The sequence below is a fragment of the Artemia franciscana genome, chromosome 17 (genome assembly GCF_032884065.1).
Source record: "Artemia franciscana chromosome 17, ASM3288406v1, whole genome shotgun sequence".
Taxonomy (NCBI): Eukaryota; Metazoa; Arthropoda; class Branchiopoda; order Anostraca; family Artemiidae; genus Artemia; species Artemia franciscana.
This window is the reverse complement of record NC_088879.1, coordinates 1,211,655-1,233,791: the sequence shown is the minus strand read 5'-3', so window position 1 is coordinate 1,233,791 and position 22,137 is coordinate 1,211,655. Positions and strand designations below refer to the sequence as shown.

At 35.3% G+C, this 22,137-nt stretch overlaps 1 protein-coding gene across 1 annotated transcript in view; it reads left to right on the top strand.

Moving 5' to 3' along the window:
- The first annotated feature begins 584 nt into the window (after positions 1 to 584).
- LOC136037665 (ras association domain-containing protein 8-like) overlaps positions 585 to 22,137 on the top strand; it is a 63,541-nt gene continuing 41,988 nt past the window's right edge. The window contains exon 1 of the mRNA XM_065720394.1: positions 585 to 738. The gene's annotated coding sequence lies outside the window, so the exon portion shown is untranslated. The remainder of the gene's footprint in view (positions 739 to 22,137) is intronic.

Below are 22,137 nucleotides of genomic sequence, written 5' to 3'. Positions count from 1 at the left end.
CGTTTTAAGTTTTAGTGCCGCTCCTTACTTCCAGTAGAAGGAGATTGTTTTTTTATTTAATAAATAATTAAATAATAGGGATTAGTGTCCCTGCTGTTGCTTTATGGCGTTTTGATATACCAGATTTTTAAATATTTGCAGACATATTGCATTGAAAAATAGTTTCAATTAAGAGCGCCGATGAACTTAGAAGTTTAATATAAGAAGGAAGAAAATTACGCTGAAAGGAATTTTAAATTTAAAGAAATTACAATGTGAATAATCTTACGAAACAGAAATAATCATTTTTTTTTTTTGTTATGCTCCAAATGTTCTAACGTTGCTGCGTTATCTTTTTGTTTAATTTCTTTTTGCTAATTTCTAGTCAACAGTTGGTTCATAATACCAATTTGAAAAAATATCCAACAAATGAAAAAAAAAACAAAAAAAAAAAAACAATGACAATGATGAGAAATTACGGAATGGGCTATTGGATGAGCAGGCCAAAGAAAGGCTGTGTTCTGGGTATGTCGGTGTCGGAGCCGCCTAAAGACAGAGAAGTGGAAAAAAAAGTTATGCGGGTAGGAATACCCAAACCCGGCTGAACTCTACAAGTTTTTCAGTCTATCCGCTTTAAACCAATATTTCAATAGGGAAAAGCTTGAAACCGTGAATTCCCATCTTCGATAAGGATTAACTAAAAAAAAGGATATAGGCTTTTTCGTATTCTTCGTTGCAAGTTTATTCAAGAAATTGCAGGTATGATTCATGTGCTTATAAGAATGACAATCAGTAAGTTTGAGTAAATTGTTCTGGGATTTCATTAATCTGCTATCTCAAAATGAATATGCCACTCGATGCGCCTTTTAATGCTATTTGACATATACTATTCGGTACAATACCAAATTCAATTTTGAGACCTAAAAGAGACTCCAAAGTGTACGGTGACACAAGGTACCTAACATTTTTTGGTTTAAGAACTCAAAAAAGGGAATATACTATTCATTTCGGTAATTGTCTAGTTTCGTTCCAAGTGCTCTAAGCTGAAACTTATGCTCCGAACCAGCATAGTTTCCAGTTTAGAACACTTAGAAATGCTAATTTTAGAAGCGCGTCCATTTCTGGTTGACCCTCGTCCTCCATGGGGCAAAATAAAAATGTGTTACAGGTAACGTTACCTATAGAGAGAAGTGTATAAGTTCATGAGCCCCGCGGGGCGGGGTCTGTATTCTATATTTATTTAATAAACCTCGATTGAGTTTTTTTCGTTTGAGTTTTATCACTCTCCGTTGATTAAATATAGAATACAGACCTTGCCCCGCTGCTCACGGGGCTCATGGACTAATAAGCTTCGCTCTATAGGTAATGTTACCTCTAAGCAAGGCCACTTTCCCCATTTTTAGTGTACCCCATGGAGGAGGAGGGTCAACCAGAAATGGATGCGCTTATCAAATAATGACAAAGAAACAATATGCGATCATCAGAATCTTGCTATATGCAGTAATACGCACTTAAGAGTACTGGGAAAGAAAATAAACATTTACCTTCATTTCTCAATTCAATGTGCTTTCCGATTATAATAAACACCCCATCGTCGTTGCCCCCCCCGACCGCTAATGGGGCCAGATATGGCCGTGGCCTATATACAAACGTTTCATAATGCCAAACAAAGGCAATTAAAAAAAATAACGGCCAAGTTAGCCAACTTTTACAGCCCAATGCTATATGTGGCTCTATTGAGAGGATTAAATAAAAAAAAACTAATTTTATTAGCTGAAAGTAAGGAGCGACATTTAAAACCTAAGACGAACAGAAATTACTCCGTATATGAAATGAGTTGTCCCCTCCGCAATCCCTCGCTCCTTATGCTAAAGCTTTTAATTGTTTTAAAAAGTAGAATTGTGGCAAAGAGTCAAACTTTAGCGTAAAGAGCGAGGGATTGCGGAGGGGACAACTCATTTCATATACGGAGTAATTTCTGTTCGTTTTAAGTTTTAAATGTCGCTCCTTACTTTCAGCTAAAAAAATTAGTTTTTTTTATTTAATTTCTGAACGTTTTTGAATTAATGCATGTTTGGTTTTGGCTCTCCGCACATAAATTATTAAAATGAAATTTGTATATTAATTTTTTTTTGGCTAAATGGCTTTCTCTTAGTTTTGATCAGACGATTTTGAGAAATAAGGGGAGGAGAAGGAGGCCTAGTTGCCCTCCAATTTTTCGGTTACTTAAAAAGGCAACTAGAACTTTTAATTTTTAACGAACGTTTTTATTAGTAAAAAATATACGTAACTTAAGAATTAACTCACGTAACAAACTTTCATAACCTTATATTTTTTATTATGTATACGAGGTGGTTTGTACCCTCGTTAATACCTCGCTCTTTACACTAAATCGTAAGTTTTGTCCCAATTCTTTAAGAACGACCCCTGAATCAGAAAGGCCGTAGAATAAATAGTTGAAATTACTAAAAATACTTTAGCATAAAGAGCAAGGTATTTATCTCCTCCTAAATACCTCGCTCTTTATGCCAAAGTATTTTTAGAACCCCTCATATGCGTAATAATCTCTGTTCGTTTTAAGTTTCAATGCTACTTCTTCCTTTCATTTGAAAAAACGTTTTCATGTTTATTTTTCATTGTTTTCTTATAGTAATGCTAGAGAATCTTGCGCCCTTGTCATTGAATTTTTCTTCCCCCATGACAGATTCCTCCAAGGAAAGATCCTCCAACATAGCCTCCTCTCCTCAGCCCCACCCCCAAACAAATAAAATCCCCCTCAAAACGTCTGTACACTTCCCAATAACCATTACTATATGTAAACACTGGTCAAAGTTTGTAACTTGCAGCCCCTCCCCCAGGGATTGTGGGGGAGTAAGTCATCCCCAAAGACATAGTTATTATGGTTTTCGACTATGCTGAACGAAATGGCTATCTTAAAATTTTGATCCGTTGACTTTGGGAAAAAAATGAGCGTGGGAGGGGGCCTAGATGCCCTCCAATTTTTTTGGTCACTTAAAAAGAGCACTAGAACTTTTCATTTCCGTTAGAATGAGCCCCCTTGCGACATTCTAGGACCACTTGGTCGATACGATGACCCCTGGGGAAAAGAAAAAAAAAAAAAAAAACAAACAAATAAACACGCACCTGTGATTTGTCTTCTGGCAAAAAATACAAAATTCCACATTTTTGTAGATAGGAGCTTGAAACTTCTACAGTAGGGATCTCTGATACGCTGAATCTGATGGTGTCATTTTCGTTAAGATCCTACGACTTTTAGGGGGCGTTTCCCCCTATTTTCCTAAATAAGGCAAATATTCTCAGGCTCATAACTTTTGATAGGTAAGACTAAACTAGATGAAACTTATATATTTAAAATCAGCATTAAAATGCGATTCTTTTGATGTAGCTATTGATATCAAAATTCAATTTCTAGAGGTTTGGTTACTATTGAGCCGGGTCGCTCCTTACTACAGTTCGTTACCACGAACTGTTTGACTAGATATTGTTTCTTCAAATTTTGGTTCACATGGTCAATGTCAAAATGAAATGAATTTAGGAGCCTTTTCTACCCTTCTCCCTAGAAGATGAGTTGGTTCCCATCTTCCAAATGCTCAACTAGGACACTCTTATTTCCCACAAGCTTTATTGATATCTGATAATAATTTTTGGTAGACGTTCTGATGAAAAACATTTTTGGACCCCCATCCTCCGAAACATATCAGGTTCGATTTGGGACTTCAAAATGGCACTGGTTCATTTACTCTTACTTTTTACAAAGATGGGATAGTCCCATTTTGGATGTCCTGATGACAAAGATATAGGTACCTTTTCTTGTATCCCCCTGAAAAACTATGACCAGGATTTGATTATCAAGAGACATAAGTAGGACACTAGCCCTTCCTTCCCAGCCAATTTGGTCGAGATCTGATGATCACTTCCGCTAGATGTCTTGGTGACAAGAATCTATAGATCTGTCTCGCGTGCAGAGGATGGATTGTGTTCATTAACCCCAAATACAATGAATAGACCCTATTGTTTACATCCTATCAAGTTTGGTCAAGATCTAGCAGTTGCTTCTAGTAGATATATAAATGACAAGATTCTAGACTCCCCTCCCTTCCCCACCTATGATTCAGATCAGGTCTGGGTTTGTTTTATTCTACGTCTGGGTAGAGTCCAAAATTACATGATCCATGAAAAGCTAAATTTCAGGCTAACACAAGAGGTGATATTCTTGCCTCCTTCGGTGCCCAATCCTGACACCGAAAGAAAGCACTAAATCTCCATTTCTTAACGTCACTGAACTCCATACCGTTGGTCAAGATAAAAAAAAGAGGAGAAAAGCCACATTAACTCACTATAACAAAATTTTTAGATTCTATTTCAGAGGAATACAATTGAACTCCACCTCCCAAAGACATGAGCCTAGAGAAGTAATACGGCCTAAAATAGGTCGTATTTAAATATAGGTCGTATTAAATAGGTCGGCCTAAAATAGGTCGCTTTTCCAAAGCAGTGTTATGTCACTTTCTATAATTATGTTTTCAGAAACGTAACTTTATGTTAATGTAAAACATAATTTATGTATAACGTAGCGTTATGTTTTCAGAAACGTTAACTTCGTTTGAAAGTGTTTTTAAATAGAAAGAACACTTTCAGCTGATGAAAAGGAGGATAATTCGGATTTTTTTTTTTATTTAAGTGCTTATGCGTCGAACACATAGCCTTAATCATTTTTTGGAATTCATAGCTTCAAAGCAATTTTAAAGATTCGTTGCGGTACGATTTTCTCCATATTGTCATATATTTACCGCATAACTTCTTTTCCTCTTAAATTTTAGTCGGTCTCTCAAAGAAATGCCCCCCCCCCCCAAAAAAAAAAAAATCATGGGTTCCTAATTGATTTTTATGTTTATTACATTGAAAACATGATTTGATATATAGTGTAAACAACGACTCTAGTAAAAAACGAAGCACGACCCATAGTAACCAAAATTTTAAAAATGCGCTTAAATTAACTGTCTAATGGGGAAAATTTGCAATTTTTTAATAATTCATTAATGTTTGCTATGATCTCGATTAGTCTTAACAATAAAAAGGTTATTTTGAAAACATATTTGTGAGAGTTTAAAAAAATAGACAGAAATCCCAGAAAAATAGGGTCGGATCGAAGCAAAAAGTACAACTGTGGAATTACCACTGTCAAAAATTTCACAAAGGAGACTTACAGTCCCCCTCTTTGAACACCAAGGAAAATTACTTTTGTGCTTATATCTACGTTCTTTTCGTAATTAAGGATGAGAAGACGGTATATAATCTTTTTTATTTCAAGGCAATCAAGTCATAGCCCTTTTATCAGGGCATAGCCCTTGAAAAGCACGATACGCTCTCATCCACTGGCCTTCACTCAGGTGGTGTTCTATATTCTAGCGGGGCTAACTGTCATTTTCCCTTGGAATTATATTACAGCGATGGCAAATATAATGCACAAAGCCTGCTAAGAATCACTATGCCTACCTGACAACCAAAACCACTGTAAAATAGTGATTTGACCTTACTAAAAATTGTTTCCGCTCTCTACAACCAATTTTGAAAACACCAAATATTATTATTCGTTAGATATGAAAAGGTATAACCTATGATCACCATCGAGGCTTATGATTCTTTCTGTGAAGTGAATTTACCTTTGACTCTTCTAAACAGCAGCAACCCTATATACTATTTTCTCTCACGCCAGTAATGACAGTAATTTTGCAAGCAAAGAATCCATACCATTAGCAGGTAATGACCTAACTGAACCCTTTCAAAAGTCCTGCGAAAGGTCTAAAAACGATTTTACACTTAATAATGACTTCCTGTGTATTTTAACAGAAAATATTAATTAAGCTCATTAATACTGTATTCTTTTCTTTAATTTGTTTTTGTCTTGCTATAGTTCCATAATTGCTGTACTTTGGATAGTGGAAGGGCTTTATTAAGCTAAAATATAAAGTATTTCGTGTCTGTTGTAAATGAATTAAGTTCATGTGCAGGTGTTAGCAAATGAAAAAGATTTAAAAATACGCAAGGTACGGAAGAGGAAAAAGGCATCAGACTGACAGGCACGTATTCACGTGGGAGATACTTCGATGCCACCCCTCAAAATAATATAACTAACTGTACCTTCTATATAATTTTCCTCTTTTGTTGATAATACAGAATACAGCCTATAGCCTGCTTGAGTTACAAATTAAATATGTTTACTGAACTGTGATTTTTTAGCGAATATTTCCTATTGTATCTAATCCATTCAATCACCGTCGAAATACAAGTAGTCTGGCGATTTTAGGCGTGCTATAACTGCTAGAGAGGTGGCAGCCTATTTCATCGTAGAAACAGAAATGTTAGTTTTGAAAAATAGTGTATGCTTCAAAGAACTTTGCTAGCGTGCCCTTAAACAAGCGTGTTAAAAAGAGGTGTCCAAAACTTCTATAAAGTCTTACTCACCTTTGGCATTGAATGAATTAAGAAAAATGGAAAATATAACAGAAGATGTTTAATTTCGAGAAAAATACCATTATTTCCTTTTTGGAAATTAAAAATGGGCAAGATTTCTTTACACTAGTCTAAAAATTGACTTTTAAAAATTGGCTTCAGATTCCAAAAATTCCGACGCCAATTTTCATCAGAATCATCACAGAAGGTTATCTGTATTATGTTACTAGAAATTCTTGAATTTATAGTAAAAAATATGCTATTAATAGTATCATTTTGTAAGACTTTTTGGCTCAAATCACTTGCCCATGTACAGGAATACCTATATGGGAGGAGCAAGGGGACTGCCTCCTCTTCCCTGGAAGACCAAAAATACATATAAAATTCAAAACTTTCCAATAATTGAGAAATTGGTAAAATTCTAAATGAAGGGCTGTTTGCCACCTTAAAAAGTACTTACATTACACAAATAAGACTCGGGAAATGTTTTCAGAGCCCGAACTAAGTCTTGGGTCTTCTTTTGAATTATATGTCTCCATCCATTCCCCCTGTAAAGTGCAATGATGTTTTTTAAGCTTGTAAAAATATAGTGTCATAATAATTAAATCTTCAGAAATAGATCTACAATACGCTAGAGGCCCAAGGAAAGTGTTCTAAACATCATAACACTGCTAAATCTTGATTTATGAGTTTCAAAGAATTTAGAAAATTTTGTCTTAGATTTAAATGGAAAAGAAAAATCCTAATATGGCTAAAATTTGTAATCAGATCATTAGAATTGTGTTTCTTTTTAAGCCTGGAGTAAAATAAAAGTAACCTCAAACCAAAATGAGAAAAACCACAGCTTTTTTCAAAGTTGAGGTTGGTAATAGAGCTGTTTTGTATGAAATTTTCTAAGCCTTAGAAATAAGGGAGGAGTAGATATATTAGCCTAAGAATGCCTCCCAGGGCATAATTTAGGCTCTCAATTCGTTCCTGATAGTTCTATTCTCTTAATGCAACTGTTTTCCAAGGTAGCAAAAACTCCCCGCCTAGAATTTTACCAAGAAAATAAGACTTCCTGGCTTAGAGATTTTGCTTTAATCTTTCCGTTCTGGAAATTTTTCTGCAGGTGCCCTTGACTAGGTGTCAAACGCTTTTGACATGCTATTACGGGCAAGTGACAGGTTTTTACATCAAATTTTATCACAATAAAAGAAATGTCAATTATTAACGAAAAATATATTTCTTAAGATGAATATAGAAACATAGTTATAAAATTAGATACGACTATAGAATTATAGAGTATACTAAATAATGTAGTTATTAGAAAAAATAGGGGTTGAAATATTACGAAGCTTGTCTCATGCGCAATTTATTCAGGGTACACGTGTGTTGCTCGCATAATTGTTTATCTTTAGAGCCTCTAAATCGCTTTATATTGATTTTTTACAGACCACCCAAGTATCTTTATTACCCTCAAATTGATATCCAAGCAGGCATGATACAGGTATAAGGCCGTCAATTTTGCTTGATTTATGCTCTCGCCTTCTTAATTCTTCTTCTTCCCCCAATATAAACTCTTGAATTAGGTCGGTGCTTTGTTCTATCAATTGATTATAGTCATTAATACAGAACAACAAGGGTGAATTTAGCTACTAGAACTCCTAATTACTGAAATTATCTATAGCCAGGAAGATCATTGATGGATTCAGCCCAGACTTAAGATGGTCTCAGAAAAGTTTCTAATGGAAAGGGCCATATTAGGCATAGACCCAGGGGGAGGGATTGATATCGGACATGACCCCGGAAATCTTGATATCATTACGACGGAACTTACAATTTTAATAATTCACCTATTTTTGAATTTTTTTTTTAGGTTAGCACTTCTAAAACTGAATTCAGTCGTAGGTTCATGGATTTGATTTTCAAAGGCGCACATTTTGCGGAAAGTCTGCACGAAGTCTGACATTTTTTTTTCTCAGAATATCCTAAAGATTAGTTATTTGAAACAGTTATTGCGAGGAAATTCCACCACCCCAATTATGGTCCGATGTAAGATACTGGATGGGAAAGAGAAATCTACCGTAAAGATTTTTTGTGTACAAACTTACAGACTAGACACAAATTATGAAATTTTTGGCGGGGACCGGGAGCTTCGCATCAGAGGAATACTGACAAACCCTTACTCACAAGGGGAGCCTCTAGGCCAGCTCCGATATCTAAATTTACCCGAATTTAATGCACCTCTTGTTTAAGTTATCCAGTAAATTTACTTTTCTGCTATTGTACCTCTCCCCCTGGGTAAGAGTCTCCTCAGATACTTTAGTATGAAGTGCATTTTCAGTGCAGAGCCCTAGAATCCCCCTTGCCGTAAATAAGTATCTAGTTCCCTTAAAGTTCTGTTATACGAAATAGATATCACAAATTTTGAGCCAGTGATTTTTAGCTGGGCTCTGAGCCCAGCTTTTAACAGCGGCACATTGTTCACCTATTATTTTGAACCAATGCAAAAATAAATCAATTCACTAAACAGGGCCTGATCTTTCAAATATTGCTTACTATTTTCTAATATTGTTATCCAATTTTTTTCCAATTTTGCCATAAGTTATGTTTTCATTACGTAGAGCCTACACATATTTCTCCATGAAATATTTAAACAGCTATGGTAATGGTGTGTATAGTTTTGAAGCTGATATAAGATTCATAATATCTGCTATATATGTAAAAAAACTGAAAACAAATAACAATTCTTTTGTTACCCCCCCCCCCCCTCCCCCTGTTGAGCATAAATTCTCCTAACCCCTTCCCCCTGAACAAAAATTATTGTGCAAACATGTCCTAAAGGACTCACAGAAATCACTTAACTAAAATAGGGCTAAATTTAATATAAAGAAATTCTCCCCCTAGAAAAAACGCTAGATGCAATTGTACCCATCATCCTTAGTATTTCTTATGAAAGAACCGGAAATTTAAAATGATGAATACAGGTTAACCAAAACAAATTTTGGGGATTTTTCTTAGTCGTGACCATTTGAACAAACACTTATAACTCCTTAGTCCAAGCTTCCTGTCCGAATTTGAAGTGGAAAATTCTTAATGAAGAAGTTTTTTTGCCGAAAGTTTTTTTACAATGAGTCGTTGGCTTTGTCGGTATTCAAGTTGAGCCTTGGCATTTTTGTTTTTTTAATAGGTATGAGCTAAATCACGACGATAAACCTCTTAAAACAATATTAAACTTAGAATTTTGTTGAAAGAAGGATTTGACGATTGGTGAAATTTCGTGCTAGTGATGGTGACTCGAAAAGTGACGTTGCCAGATTTTACGTGAGATGAATAAACTTCATTTGTACATTAATAATACTACTACTAATAACTCACCGCAGCACCAAGCCATCTGAGGGCAACACAGCTACGCACGCTCCTCCTCCAACCCAATTTATCCAAAGCCTCCCTCTTTACATCCTCCCAGGAGGTTCCCATTTCCGTTAAATCTTTATTTATGATACCCTCCCACTCTTGACGAGGATAACCATTTATACATTGTATATGATAAAATGTTGAAAGTTATATTTATTCTTCTAAATGTACCCAATAATTATGACAGAGTCGCTTATTCTATTGAATTTTACGTGACGCATATACACTTATCAAATGTACACTGTCTACAACTAATGTCAAAAATGATTTTTATTCCCCAGAGTTTGTTCTCCTGAATTTTATTCGACACATGTGTATTTCTCAAATTTAAGCAGCATACAATTAATGTCACAATGACGTTAATTCTCCTATGTTTTATGTTACATATCATGTGTCACATATGAGCACTTTGCACAATAATTGCAAAAACGTCATTATTTCCTTAATTTAATGTGACACATGTGCTCATTTCATTTTGACAAACAATAAATGTCAAAAACGACGTTTATCCTCTGGAATTTTATATAACGAATGCGCATATACATTTTATATGACGAATGCGCATATAAAATTTTATATTGCGAATGCGTTTTTGACAATAAATGTAAAAAACGACGTTCATTCTCCTAACTTTTATGTGATGAATGCGTATATAAATTTTATATGACGAATACATTTTTGACAATAAATGTCAAAACGACGTTCATTCTCCTAAATTTAATATGACGAATGCGCGATGTCAAATGCACACAATATAGAATAAATGTAAAAAAAAACAAAACAAGTTTTGCTCTTCAGAATCTGACATGACAAATACCACCTTCAGTATGTACACTGTAAACAATAACTGTAAAGAAACGACATTTATTACTCCTGATTTTTATGTGAGACATGCACACTCTTTAAACATGCATTGTCCAAAATAAATGTCAAAACCACGTTTATTCTCCTGAATCTTATATGATACATGCACTTCTTTAACACATTCGCTGTATAAAATAATTGTAGAAATGCATGTTTATTCTTGTTAATTATTTGTAACAAATATACACTTTTAATTTGTGAACTGAAGACAATTAATGTCAGAAAACCATATTTTTTTTTAATTTAACGTGACACGTATAACCGTTTTCATAATGTATACTATATACAAGAAATGTCAAAAATGACCTTCGTTCTCCCGGATTTTATAGAGCAAAAGTTTTTTTTCGTAAATGTATCTGAAATCTATTGACACGCGGTGCCCAGGGTTCCATTTGCTTAGCGTGCTTATGCTCCCTAATTGTGCGCCACCTATCAGTTTTATCTTTGATAGACACTAATTGGTACCAGTAATGGCCCTGGCCTCTCTTGTGCCACGGTGAAATCTTGATTGAAATCTCAAAATTTTCAGGCCGAATTTTAACAAAATTTTCATTTTTAACAAAATTATCCATTTATTGAAATCTGACTTATCTGACTTTTTTTACTTTAGCCTCTGCTAAATTATTAATTATTTCGTCCCAAAGGATAGCTTCAAATTCTTCACGGTCTAAAATTGATCAAATTCGGTCTAATTCAGTCTGCTTTCAGGAACGGTGATAAAGATATGGGAAAAATAAAAATTTCGGATTCAATTTGCTTATACTTGTTGCCAACAGCACCCCCTAATTTATTTTAATGAAAATGAAATTAAAAAAATTAAAAAATGATAGTTTTAGATTATTTATTTGAAATTTGCCCCCCCCCCAAAAAAAAAAAAATTCTACATACAGGGCAAGTGCCGCACCTGCTCCCCTAAAACTGCCTTTGATTGGCACGCTCTGTGCTTAGAAGAGCCGAATAGGCAGAGGGAATCTTTGTTCGGCTGATATTATTCATGCAACCATGTTCCCGGCTCTTGGCAAAAAAGTCAGTATTTTTTCAAGGAGGGACTTGGAAGAGCGGTTTTTGACCTTTACGCTCAGTTTGACAAAAGATACAAAGGCTTTTTATTAGTAGAAAATACCTGAAACAAAACTTGTTGGCGTTTATATCAAGTTGTTTGCGTTTCACATTTCTCTTCTGTCGCACGTGTGCGCTGTTGAACTCAATAAAGCAGAGGGAACTTTCATTTTCAAGGACAGGCGAAAATAATTGTGGCACTGATCAAGGCCGTGTTCAGGAGAGGGCTAGAGGGTTTGACCCCCCATGTTTGACCAATTCTTAAAAACTTAACAAAAATGAAACTAAAAAATTTTTGATGCATTTTTTAAAGATTATTTGTACCCCTCCCCCAAAAAAATCCTCAAGACGACCCTTGCGTAGACATTAAAAAAGTAAAAAAAATATCATTTCGAATGAGAGCTAAAAGGTTTTTGAAAATTTGGGTATTATTAAAGGCTTTTTTGCCAGCCACTCAATGCCTAGTTTCTAGGCTTCAGAACCAATATCTATGAAATGACTAATATAATAAAATATAAAATAAAATATAAAAATATAATAATATAATAAAAAATAGGCTGTAAAAAACTGACAGCTTTACACATACTACAGTAAAGGCGGTGTTACGGATACATGTCTCTCCTAGCTTCTTTCAATTACCTAAATAAAAACAGAAGTAGATATCAATAAGATCTGTTACATCAGCAACTTTACTCAAGGTCAGGTTGAAATTTTGACATTCAAATAATTCTAAATTAAAACTGTTTTATGCATCGTGATATACCTAATCGTAAAGGATGCTGGAATATAATTAAAGTGACTCTATTGATCAGTGAGAGCACCATTTAATTACTCACGGATTGTTCCTTAGGCTCAGGCGTTATGATGCCAATCATTTCTTTTGATACGCCTTGTGACGGCATTTACGAAGCTAATAATTTTCTCAACAGATTTTCGTTATTGGCTTGCCCATGGTAATTAAATATTTTCCAAATCTGGCGCGTCTTTACACTTACTGCATCATAAAACTGGTCATGATTTAGCTCATTCCTGCCTAATCAGTCTATGGTCGCTCTATTGGGGCCCTCGGATCATTCTTCTTTTCTAGTGGTGTCCAAAACCTAGGAATTGCGCTAAGAAGTTCAGTTTTCCTCTGGGCTAAGCTGAGTCACTTCAGCTGTATCTAATTCCGTCCTGAATTCAATTCGTTGGCATACCACTGTTCTCCCTTTCTTCCTGTTAGAACTTGGTAATGTAATCCAAATAGTTAATCAATATGGTTTTGATTTATGTAATTGGTGCTTAGTCAGGGTAGTTTCCCAAACACAGGCTAGCAGCTTTAGTACAAATCACACTATAAATATAATAAACATTAACGCAGTTTAGGTTTTAAAATGGGACAGAGGCCGATACACAAGCACTAGTGACACAGAGAGAAGTGGTTGGAGTAGGAAGGATTGAATTTCGATTGGTGGAGTTTCGACTCAATTTTGAATGGAAGAATTGGATTGTTGCCTATGCGCCAGCCATCTGCAAAAATTCGTTTTTGTGTTCGGGCGAAGATTTTGTGGTCGGGGCAAAGGAGCAATGTTATCTTTCAATGGAGAAGATAGGGGCTTGCATTACTGTATATATTTCTACTACTTGTCAGGTTATGCTAAATTGCAAATTGCTATTGCGTGACAAAATTAACTTATAGCTCAAAAAAGAAGGAGATTAGTTTGAATTTTTGTGTAATTGGAATTCCAACGTTATAAGGGCAGACCGAAAAGATATTCTTCTAAAAATGAGAAATGGCGATCCCTACAATACATAATTTGTTTCGTTCTCACTTGGTTCTTATTGATTTCGTTGTTACTCTTCAAGATATTTGCCAAACAACTTTCTTGCAATAAAGCAACTAATAATTAAGTAGACTAGATTAGATGTTTGGAGTTTAGATGTTAGAATGGAGTTTAGATGAAATTAGATACTTGGAGTTTAGATGGGGTTTAGAATAATTTGGAGTTTAGATGTTACAAATATAATACTATTGAGCACCAGTGGTGTAATTTTGTCAAAATACTTTGGGGGGAGGCAAAGCTGGAGTCGATTTTACCAAGTTAAGTGAAAATGACAGTGAAAAATGGGCCATACACTACTATAAAGATAATGGTGTACTAAAGAAAACTGATCTATTTCTACGGAGGCTTTGATTACGGACGCCTATATTAGTTTTGATAATATTTTTGAAGATGCTAAATTTCAGCTGGTGAGGGGGGGGGGGTTCAAATTGGGTCTGGGGTGGAATTGACCCCCATACCCCATAGCAAATTACGCCCTTGTTAAACAATTTAATTTGCTCTACTGGTCGGTGGCATTTTTTGATTAATCAAAAAAAAATTCTAGAAATAAGTTATAAAAATGCTAATGAATGTGCAATGTCAGTTTAATATTCATATACTGGTATTTATCAATTAAAATGTTAATAAAATTTGATTTACCGAAGTTATAAAAGTGAAACCATTTAAAATTTATTTGTTTTACTAAGTGGAAATTTTTTCTGGCCATGGAAAAGTATAGGGGTTTTGAGCCGTACTCATATTAACTTCTGCTCGTTTTGAGTTTGCTTGGTTATTTATTGTGATTTCTATTCGTTTTAGGTTTCATTTATTTATCGATGCTTACTTGTTTAGTTTTACACTTGGCACATTATTTTTGTTCATTTTTGGTTTAATGGAGTTCTTTACTTTCCTTCGAAAAACTTATCTTATGGAAGAAGTTTTTGATTAATTTTTGTTCGCTTTATATTGACATAGTCTTTTCAGGGAAAAAGAAAGTAAGAGTTTAGATCTTTTCGGTTTTTCTTTAAAAATTTAAAGTTTGGCCTGCTATTTGTATGACAACATACACCGTTTTAAAAATTTGGGCACAAATAGTAGTGTTTAATTTAATTTTATACCATCACTATTTGACCTGAACTAGAAAACTAAAGTAAGAGTTTAGATCTTTTCGGTTTTTCTTTAAAAATTTAAAGTTTGGCCTGCTATTTGTATGACAACATACACCGTTTTAAAAATTTGGGCACAAATAGTAGTGTTTAATTTAATTTTATACCATCACTATTTGACCTGAACTAGAAAACTTGATAAAATTCGCAAAAAATCTGTCTATGCTCTTTGACAGTTTGGATCCATTTACACTCTTTTGATTTGGTTAAATTTCAAGGGCAGAAGCAGTAAGAGAAGTAGCACTGATAGTTTCAACATAATGCCCTCAGTCGTTTAGATACTACTGAGATGCCTTATTGGCAATTAGCCAATATTGCCATATTGGCAATTGGAAATTGGCTTATTGCCATATTGGCAATTAGCATTAACACATTGCATTTTGATTTAATATTAAACCAACATTTACTTTTCAAACGTAATGAGCAAATTGCATAACTATGGGGGGCTGACCAATGCATTAACCCTAGAGATACAGTTACAAGACAGTTCAGCTATGCTGAACAAAATAGCTATATTAAATTTTGATTGGAAATGTTGGAAAAATTATGAACTAAAGAGAATATCAATAATATTAATTGCTATGATAGAGTAGCGCTGCCCATGATATTGTTTATATGCCCTTTTAATACTTGCAAGTGTATGTTTTTTTCCCTTAATTGAGACTACCCCTAAACTTTTCAACGTAATGCCCTTAAGTGTCATTAGTCTCAGAAACCATAGAAGTAGCATCAAGATATAAATATAGTGTCTTCTGGCTAGTTCAAAATCTCTCACAACTTACCCTGAAAGGTATAAATTAATAATGTAAGCCATTATTGTGATATTGCTTTGTCGCAATATTGACAATCTACATGATCATACCTCGTTTTAATTGAGTTCAGCATTCACCTGAACATTCCTTGAAAGCTTGTTTAGTGGCAATAGTTGTAGCAGCAGTATCCAAATAGCACCTTTTTTCAACATCCCCTTTGGTGCAGGACGAAATTTTTAACTTAACACCATCAGCAGGTCCTGAAGCATTGCTAATACGTTCTCTGGATAGCCTATGTGGGCATAGTGTATATAGATGTATTTAAATATAGTTAAAATATTGCCAAAATGTTTTTCCTTGATACCCTTAGATTTATTAGTAGTATTAGTGGCAGCAGCAGTTATACCAATAGCAGTAGAAGTAGAAGTAATAGCAGTAGTCTTAGCTTTAGTGGCAGTAACAGTAGTAGCAATATTAATAATAGTAGAAGTAGTAATAGCTTTAGGAGTAGAAGTAGTAGTATTATAATGCAAATGTTTTCTTTTGGTTAGTTCAAGATCCCCCACAACAAGCGTTGTAACTTATAATTTCACATACAAAACTGTTCCTAAGATATTGCAGATATGCCCTTTTGACAACCTGTACATGGATGGCAGATTGTCATCCGTGCAACAGAAATTTTCAAAAAATTCTCTGAAAATTTCACCCTCATACCCTTGGGCATTGTTGTAATAGTAGTCACAGCAGTACTATAACTACTCACCCTAATACAATTAGCCATTGCCATGATATTGTCGATTTGTTCTTTTTTAACCTGTATATTTATATAGTTTTTGAGATTTTCATCTTAATACCCATAGCCTTACAAGTAGTTGCGATATTAGTAGTAGTTGGAGCAATAGTAATAGTTATAGTAGAACTAATAAATGTTGCAGTATCAGTAGTATCAGTAGTAGTGTGTATATATTACCTTTTGGTCAATTGATCTTCCCCTTTAAGTATTCTCAGAAAGTTCCAACTTAGTAAACTAACCAAATCTTAAGATACTCTATTTTGACAATCTAAACGCACATAGTCTCTTTTGTTAGTTCGAATTTGCCATCAATAGTCTCTCAAATTTTACCCTCATAGACTTAATCTTTATAGTATTATTATCACAGTAGTTTCAGTGGTAGTAAAAGTAGTTGCAGTGTTAGCGTTGTATTAGCAGTAGTAGTAGTAGCAGCAGTATTGTTTGCGGTAGTAGCATGTGCTTATTGAATTTTGGTCAGTTAAACATCGCTTTCATGATGACCTGGAAGTTTCACCTAAAACACGTTAAGCAGTTCTAAAAATATTGTTGATGTGCGCTTTTGACACCCTTTTGACGCCCTTTTCACCCTAGCCCTCTGAGCTTCACAATTTGTTCCAATTGAAGTAGTAGTTAGAGTAGTTTAGTAGCAATAGTAGCGTAAGGAAAAGTAGCGTGGTATTAACTTTTTGTCAATTGATCTTCCCCTTTAAGCATTCTTCGAAAGATTTAACTTAATTCCCAAATCAGTTCTCGAGATACGCCCTTTGATAATCTACATGCGCATAATGTGCTTTCATTTAATTCAAAGTTTTCCTCAATATTCTGTCAAATTTTCACCTTCATAAGTGCAGCCTTAATTGTACTAGTATCATAGTAGTAGTGGTATCTTATACGTCTTACACGTGTAACAATCTTACGCGTGGGTGTTACGTAATGACGAGGGGCACACTTGGGTGTTACGTAATGACAGCGCATACGTGGGATATTACGTAATAACGGTACACGCATCGGTGTTACATAACACTTCAAGAGATTTTTTCTTCAGGATTTCTTTTTACTTTCAAGGTGTTTTTTCGATTTTATTTTTCTTTCAATATGTCTTTCTCAGGGAATCTTTATATTCTAATGATATTTGTTCGCATTAGAATTCAAAAGGGCGTTCCCATCCAATAGAATGGAGTGTAAACCAGGTGGACTGTACAAGTCTTTCTAATATTAAGTTGAAATAGATTCTACAAAATAAACTATTTGACCCATATCCCTGTCCCACTTACTAGTTTGATTAAGCTATTGATTATGTGTTTTGTATGATTGCAATTATTGAGATGCAGGGGAAAATCGATTACTAGAGTTTGGTTATATTTGATGTGCACCTGCTTGCTAAGTAGTGCTTTATAAGGGTATTATAAACCCAGACAAACAGATTCTTCATTTCTTAGTAATATGATCCTAGCATTTTCAGGGGTGCTTCGTAGAGAATTTCGAGAGATGTTTTCTTAGAGAATGATATAAACTTGCTCAAGACATAGGAAAATACGACTTCTTAGAGAATGTTTAGAGAGGTATTCTTAGAGAATGATCTGAGTTTGCTCAAAAAATAGGAAAATCGGGGCACAAGACATGTGACTTAATTCAATATTTTTTTCATTTTTTCTTGGTATTGTTTTCTCTAAATTCCCAGCCTGTGATGCTCAATGGCTTACACAAGTAACCCTCTAGCATGCATTATTGCACTTACGGCTTTTTTCTGGCATTTTCCTGCAAAAATAGTCATTTACACTAAAATCGATAATTTAAACTTAATGGAAAAATAATATTCTCGTTTCTTCTGATGGTTGTCAGCAATTGAAGCCAGCATGACTCCCCTGGAGAACACATTATCACATTTAAGGGTTTTCCAACCTTTTTCTTTTAAAAAATAAATTTATAAACAAAAAATGACCATAGTTTTTATTTGAACAGCAGAAACCTGCCATTTCATTGTTCGATTGTGATGTTCCATGCTAATTCCCAGCCTGTGACACTCAATAGCTGACAGACAGGACCCCTTCTGCACCTTTCGTCATTTCAACCATTTTTACGGTATTTTCAGATATTTTCTTGATAAAAATTATGCTTTAACTCCATAGGTTCTTGTTTTTCATAGTCAAACCCATTCGTGGTACCCCCCCCCCCATAAAAGCAATTCGTACCACCGTAGTATTATGCCGCTGCCTCTCGTGGTACTCTTCGACACCCGTCATCATCATTTAAGCACTCTCTACCATCACCTCATCATATTTTCTTGTTAAAAATTCCTCATTAAATCCATTGATTCATGTTTTGAAACCCAAGAATCCGTGATACACCATGTAAATTCACACCACCGCGCCACACTATGACTAGCCCTTTGCCACCCTTTAGTATTGTCTCATCATTCCTAAGACACTTTCTAGGTATTTAATTGTTAAAAATCATGCATAAAATCCGTTAGTTCAAATGTTTTTGCAACCCAACCCTCCGTGATACACCATGTCAATTTATGCCACCGTGCCACACTATGACTGGCCCTCTGGTACCCTCTGGCACCCTTCATCACTCTTAAGACCTTTTCCAGATATGTTCTTGTTAAAAATAATGTATTAAATCCATTAGTTCATGTTTTTGCAAGCCACCCCCTCATGATACACCATGTCAATTCACAATACCGTGCCACGTTATTACTGACCCACTGACACCCTCTACCATCCCCTCGTCAGTCCCAAGGCGTTTTCCAGATTTTTGTTTAGAGATCATAACCAATTCCACTTCCCCCGCTTCTGACCCCCAGTTACAACGATTCCATGTCTGATTCTGCTGGCTTCCACTTCGGTTCAACCAATTCAAGCTTCCACTATCCCCCCTCCGATCCCAACTTTGAATCTGGCTCTGGTTGTGTCAGTTCCAGATTGATCCCCCATTTTTGCCCCCCCCCCCTATTCCATAATTCTGATTCCGCGAATTCTGCCTCCGTGGTAATCTATGGTTGGCAAATGGCACCCCACACATTATCACGCCTAAGGGGTTTTTTAAACTATTTCTCACAAAAATAACTTTATAAACTAAAATGACCATTGTTTTTTATTTGAACAGTGGAAAATTGTCATTTCAATACTAGATTGTATTGATGGTAATTCCCAGCCTCTAACACTAAATGGCTAGCATGTGACGCCTTCTAGCAAGCGCTATCGCACACATGGCATTTTTGGGGTATTTTTTGGCAAAAACTTTCATTTACGCTAGAATGGATCGTTCAAACTTAATAAAAAAAATCCCCATTAGTGTTTTTTCTTATGAATCGTAGCAACTGAGGCCAGCGTGACACAATGCACCACCCTTATGACATCTTCCGGCCTACACCCCAAGAAATAACAAATTCTTATTACAAAATACTTACTACAAAAAAAGCAATAATTCTTACAAAAAAAATTCATCCTAAAAGATCACAATTCTTCTTACAAAATATAAAATAATTCTTAAAAAAACAAAAAAACAATTCTGACAAAATGTAACACCCCAAGTGTGCGCTTCCATTAAGTGACACCCCACGTTTGCGCCACCATTACGTAACACTCATGTGTACACAATCATTACGTAACAGCCAAATGTAAGATTGCATCACATTTCACGTTTCCCTCCCCGTCATTACATAATCCTGAATTAAGTAATCCTGTAATCCTGAATTAAGGAAGCTCTGGCCCTCGTAGGTTTTTTTAAATAATCAAAGAAAAAACATTTCCTATTACATGATTAAAACCTGTATCTCTTAGAAAAAATTCCCTATGACGTAAAATGCACGTGCTGGCTCCCTTGAAAAGCAGATATAGGGCTTCCCTGGAATCCAGAGATAGCACTCCCTTTAAATAGATTGAACCCCCACCACTATTTTTTTCTTTTGGTTAACTGCACATCCCATTCATGGCGCCCCTAAAGTTTCCTCTTGGTATGATAAGCCGTTCCAAAAATATTGCTGATACACCGGTATCAGCAATCTTTATGTACATAGTATGTTTCGATTTAGTTAAAGATTTCCCTTCAACGTTTCTTCATATATTTTTTTTTCAATATCCTCAGCCTTAATAGTACTCACTACAAAAGTAGTAGTTTTAGTGATAGTAGTGGTAAGCGTAATAATACTTGTGGTAGCAGTAGAAGCAGCAGTTGGTATAGTAATAGTAACATACACATATTGCCTTTTTGGTCAATTGATCATCTCCTTTATCATTTCCTGAAAATTTCAAATTAATATAATCAGTCATTCCTGAGTTACACCCTTTTGACAACCCATATACACACGACATGTTATAACTTAGCTCAACACTCCCTTCAATATTTCCTGAAAGACTCATCCTAATGTTCTTCGTATTTTGGGAAAGTAGAAGTCAAACATGTATCCTTTTCTCAGTAACATATACTATACGTAAACAATGGACAAATTGCTTAGCTTGCAGCCTTTGCCTGGATGCCTTGGGGTAGGGGGGTGGTGTGATACCCCAAAACACATAATGACTGAGCTTTGCAACAATCCTAAAAAAATTTATGTCTCAAACCTTTGTTTTGAATATTTGTGTGTGGAAAATGATGGGCGTGGGGGGGGGGCTGATTTCTCTCAAATCACTTTGACTCTTAAAAAGGGCACTTTAACTTCCAATTTGAAATCGAATGAGATCCATCAGAATTTAAAACGACCAGCCATTCCATAAGAACCTTATATGCCCTTGGGAATAACTTAAAAGCCTTGCACCAGGGCTCTGGAGGGTTGTTCAAACCCTGGAGGCATTGTTTTATGTTCATTTGACTATTTTAAACAAAATTGCCATAGCATAATTTCAATCAGATACATTTGGTGACTAGAGGGGTAGTTGGCCTCCATCAATATTGACCGTTAAAAGGGAAACAGAACTTCCAATTACAACCGAATGAGCCACCTCTAAAGTTTATACCACCATCATTTCCATAAGAACCTTAAATGCCCCGGGGGAAAAACTTAAAACCCTCGCCCTTAGGCTCTGCTGGTTTTTATCAACCTCAATAGCCTTGTTATATGATCTTTGAGCTACTTCATACAGTTCGTGGTAATGAATTGCATTTTAATGCTGATTTTAAATATATAAGTTTCATTAAGTTTAGACGTACCCATCAAGAGTTACGAGCCTGAGAAAATTTGCCTTATATTAGAAAACAGGGGGAAACACCCCTTAAAATTCATGAAATCTCAACGAAAATCACACCATCAGATTCAGCGTATCAGAGAACCCTACAGTAGAAGTTAAGCTCCTATCTACAAAAAATGTGGAATTTATTTGGATGCGTTTTTATTTATTTGTTCTTTTGTTTTTTGTTTTTTTTTTCCCAGGGGTGATCGTATCGACCCAGTGGTCCTAGAATGTCGTGAGAGGGATCGTTCTAATGGAAGTTAAAAGTTTTAGTGTTCTTTTTAAGTGACCAAAAAATTGGAGAGCACCAAGGCCCCCTCCCACGCTCATTTGTTTCCCAAAGTCATCGGATCATTTCTCTGAGATAGCCATTTTATTCTGCATAGTCGAAAACCTAATAACTATGTCTTTGGGGACGACTTACTCCCCCACAGTCACCGTGGGAGGGTCTGCAAGTTACAAACCTTGACCAGTGTTCAAACAGTTCGTGGTTACTAACTGTAGTAATGAGCGACCCTGCTCAAAAGTAACCAAAACTCTAAAAAATGAAATTTTGATACCAGTAGTTACATCAAATGAATCGCATTTCAATGCTGATTATAAATATTAAAGTTTCATCAAGTTTAGTCTTACCCATCGAAAGTTATGAGCCTGAGAAAATTTGCCGTATTTTAG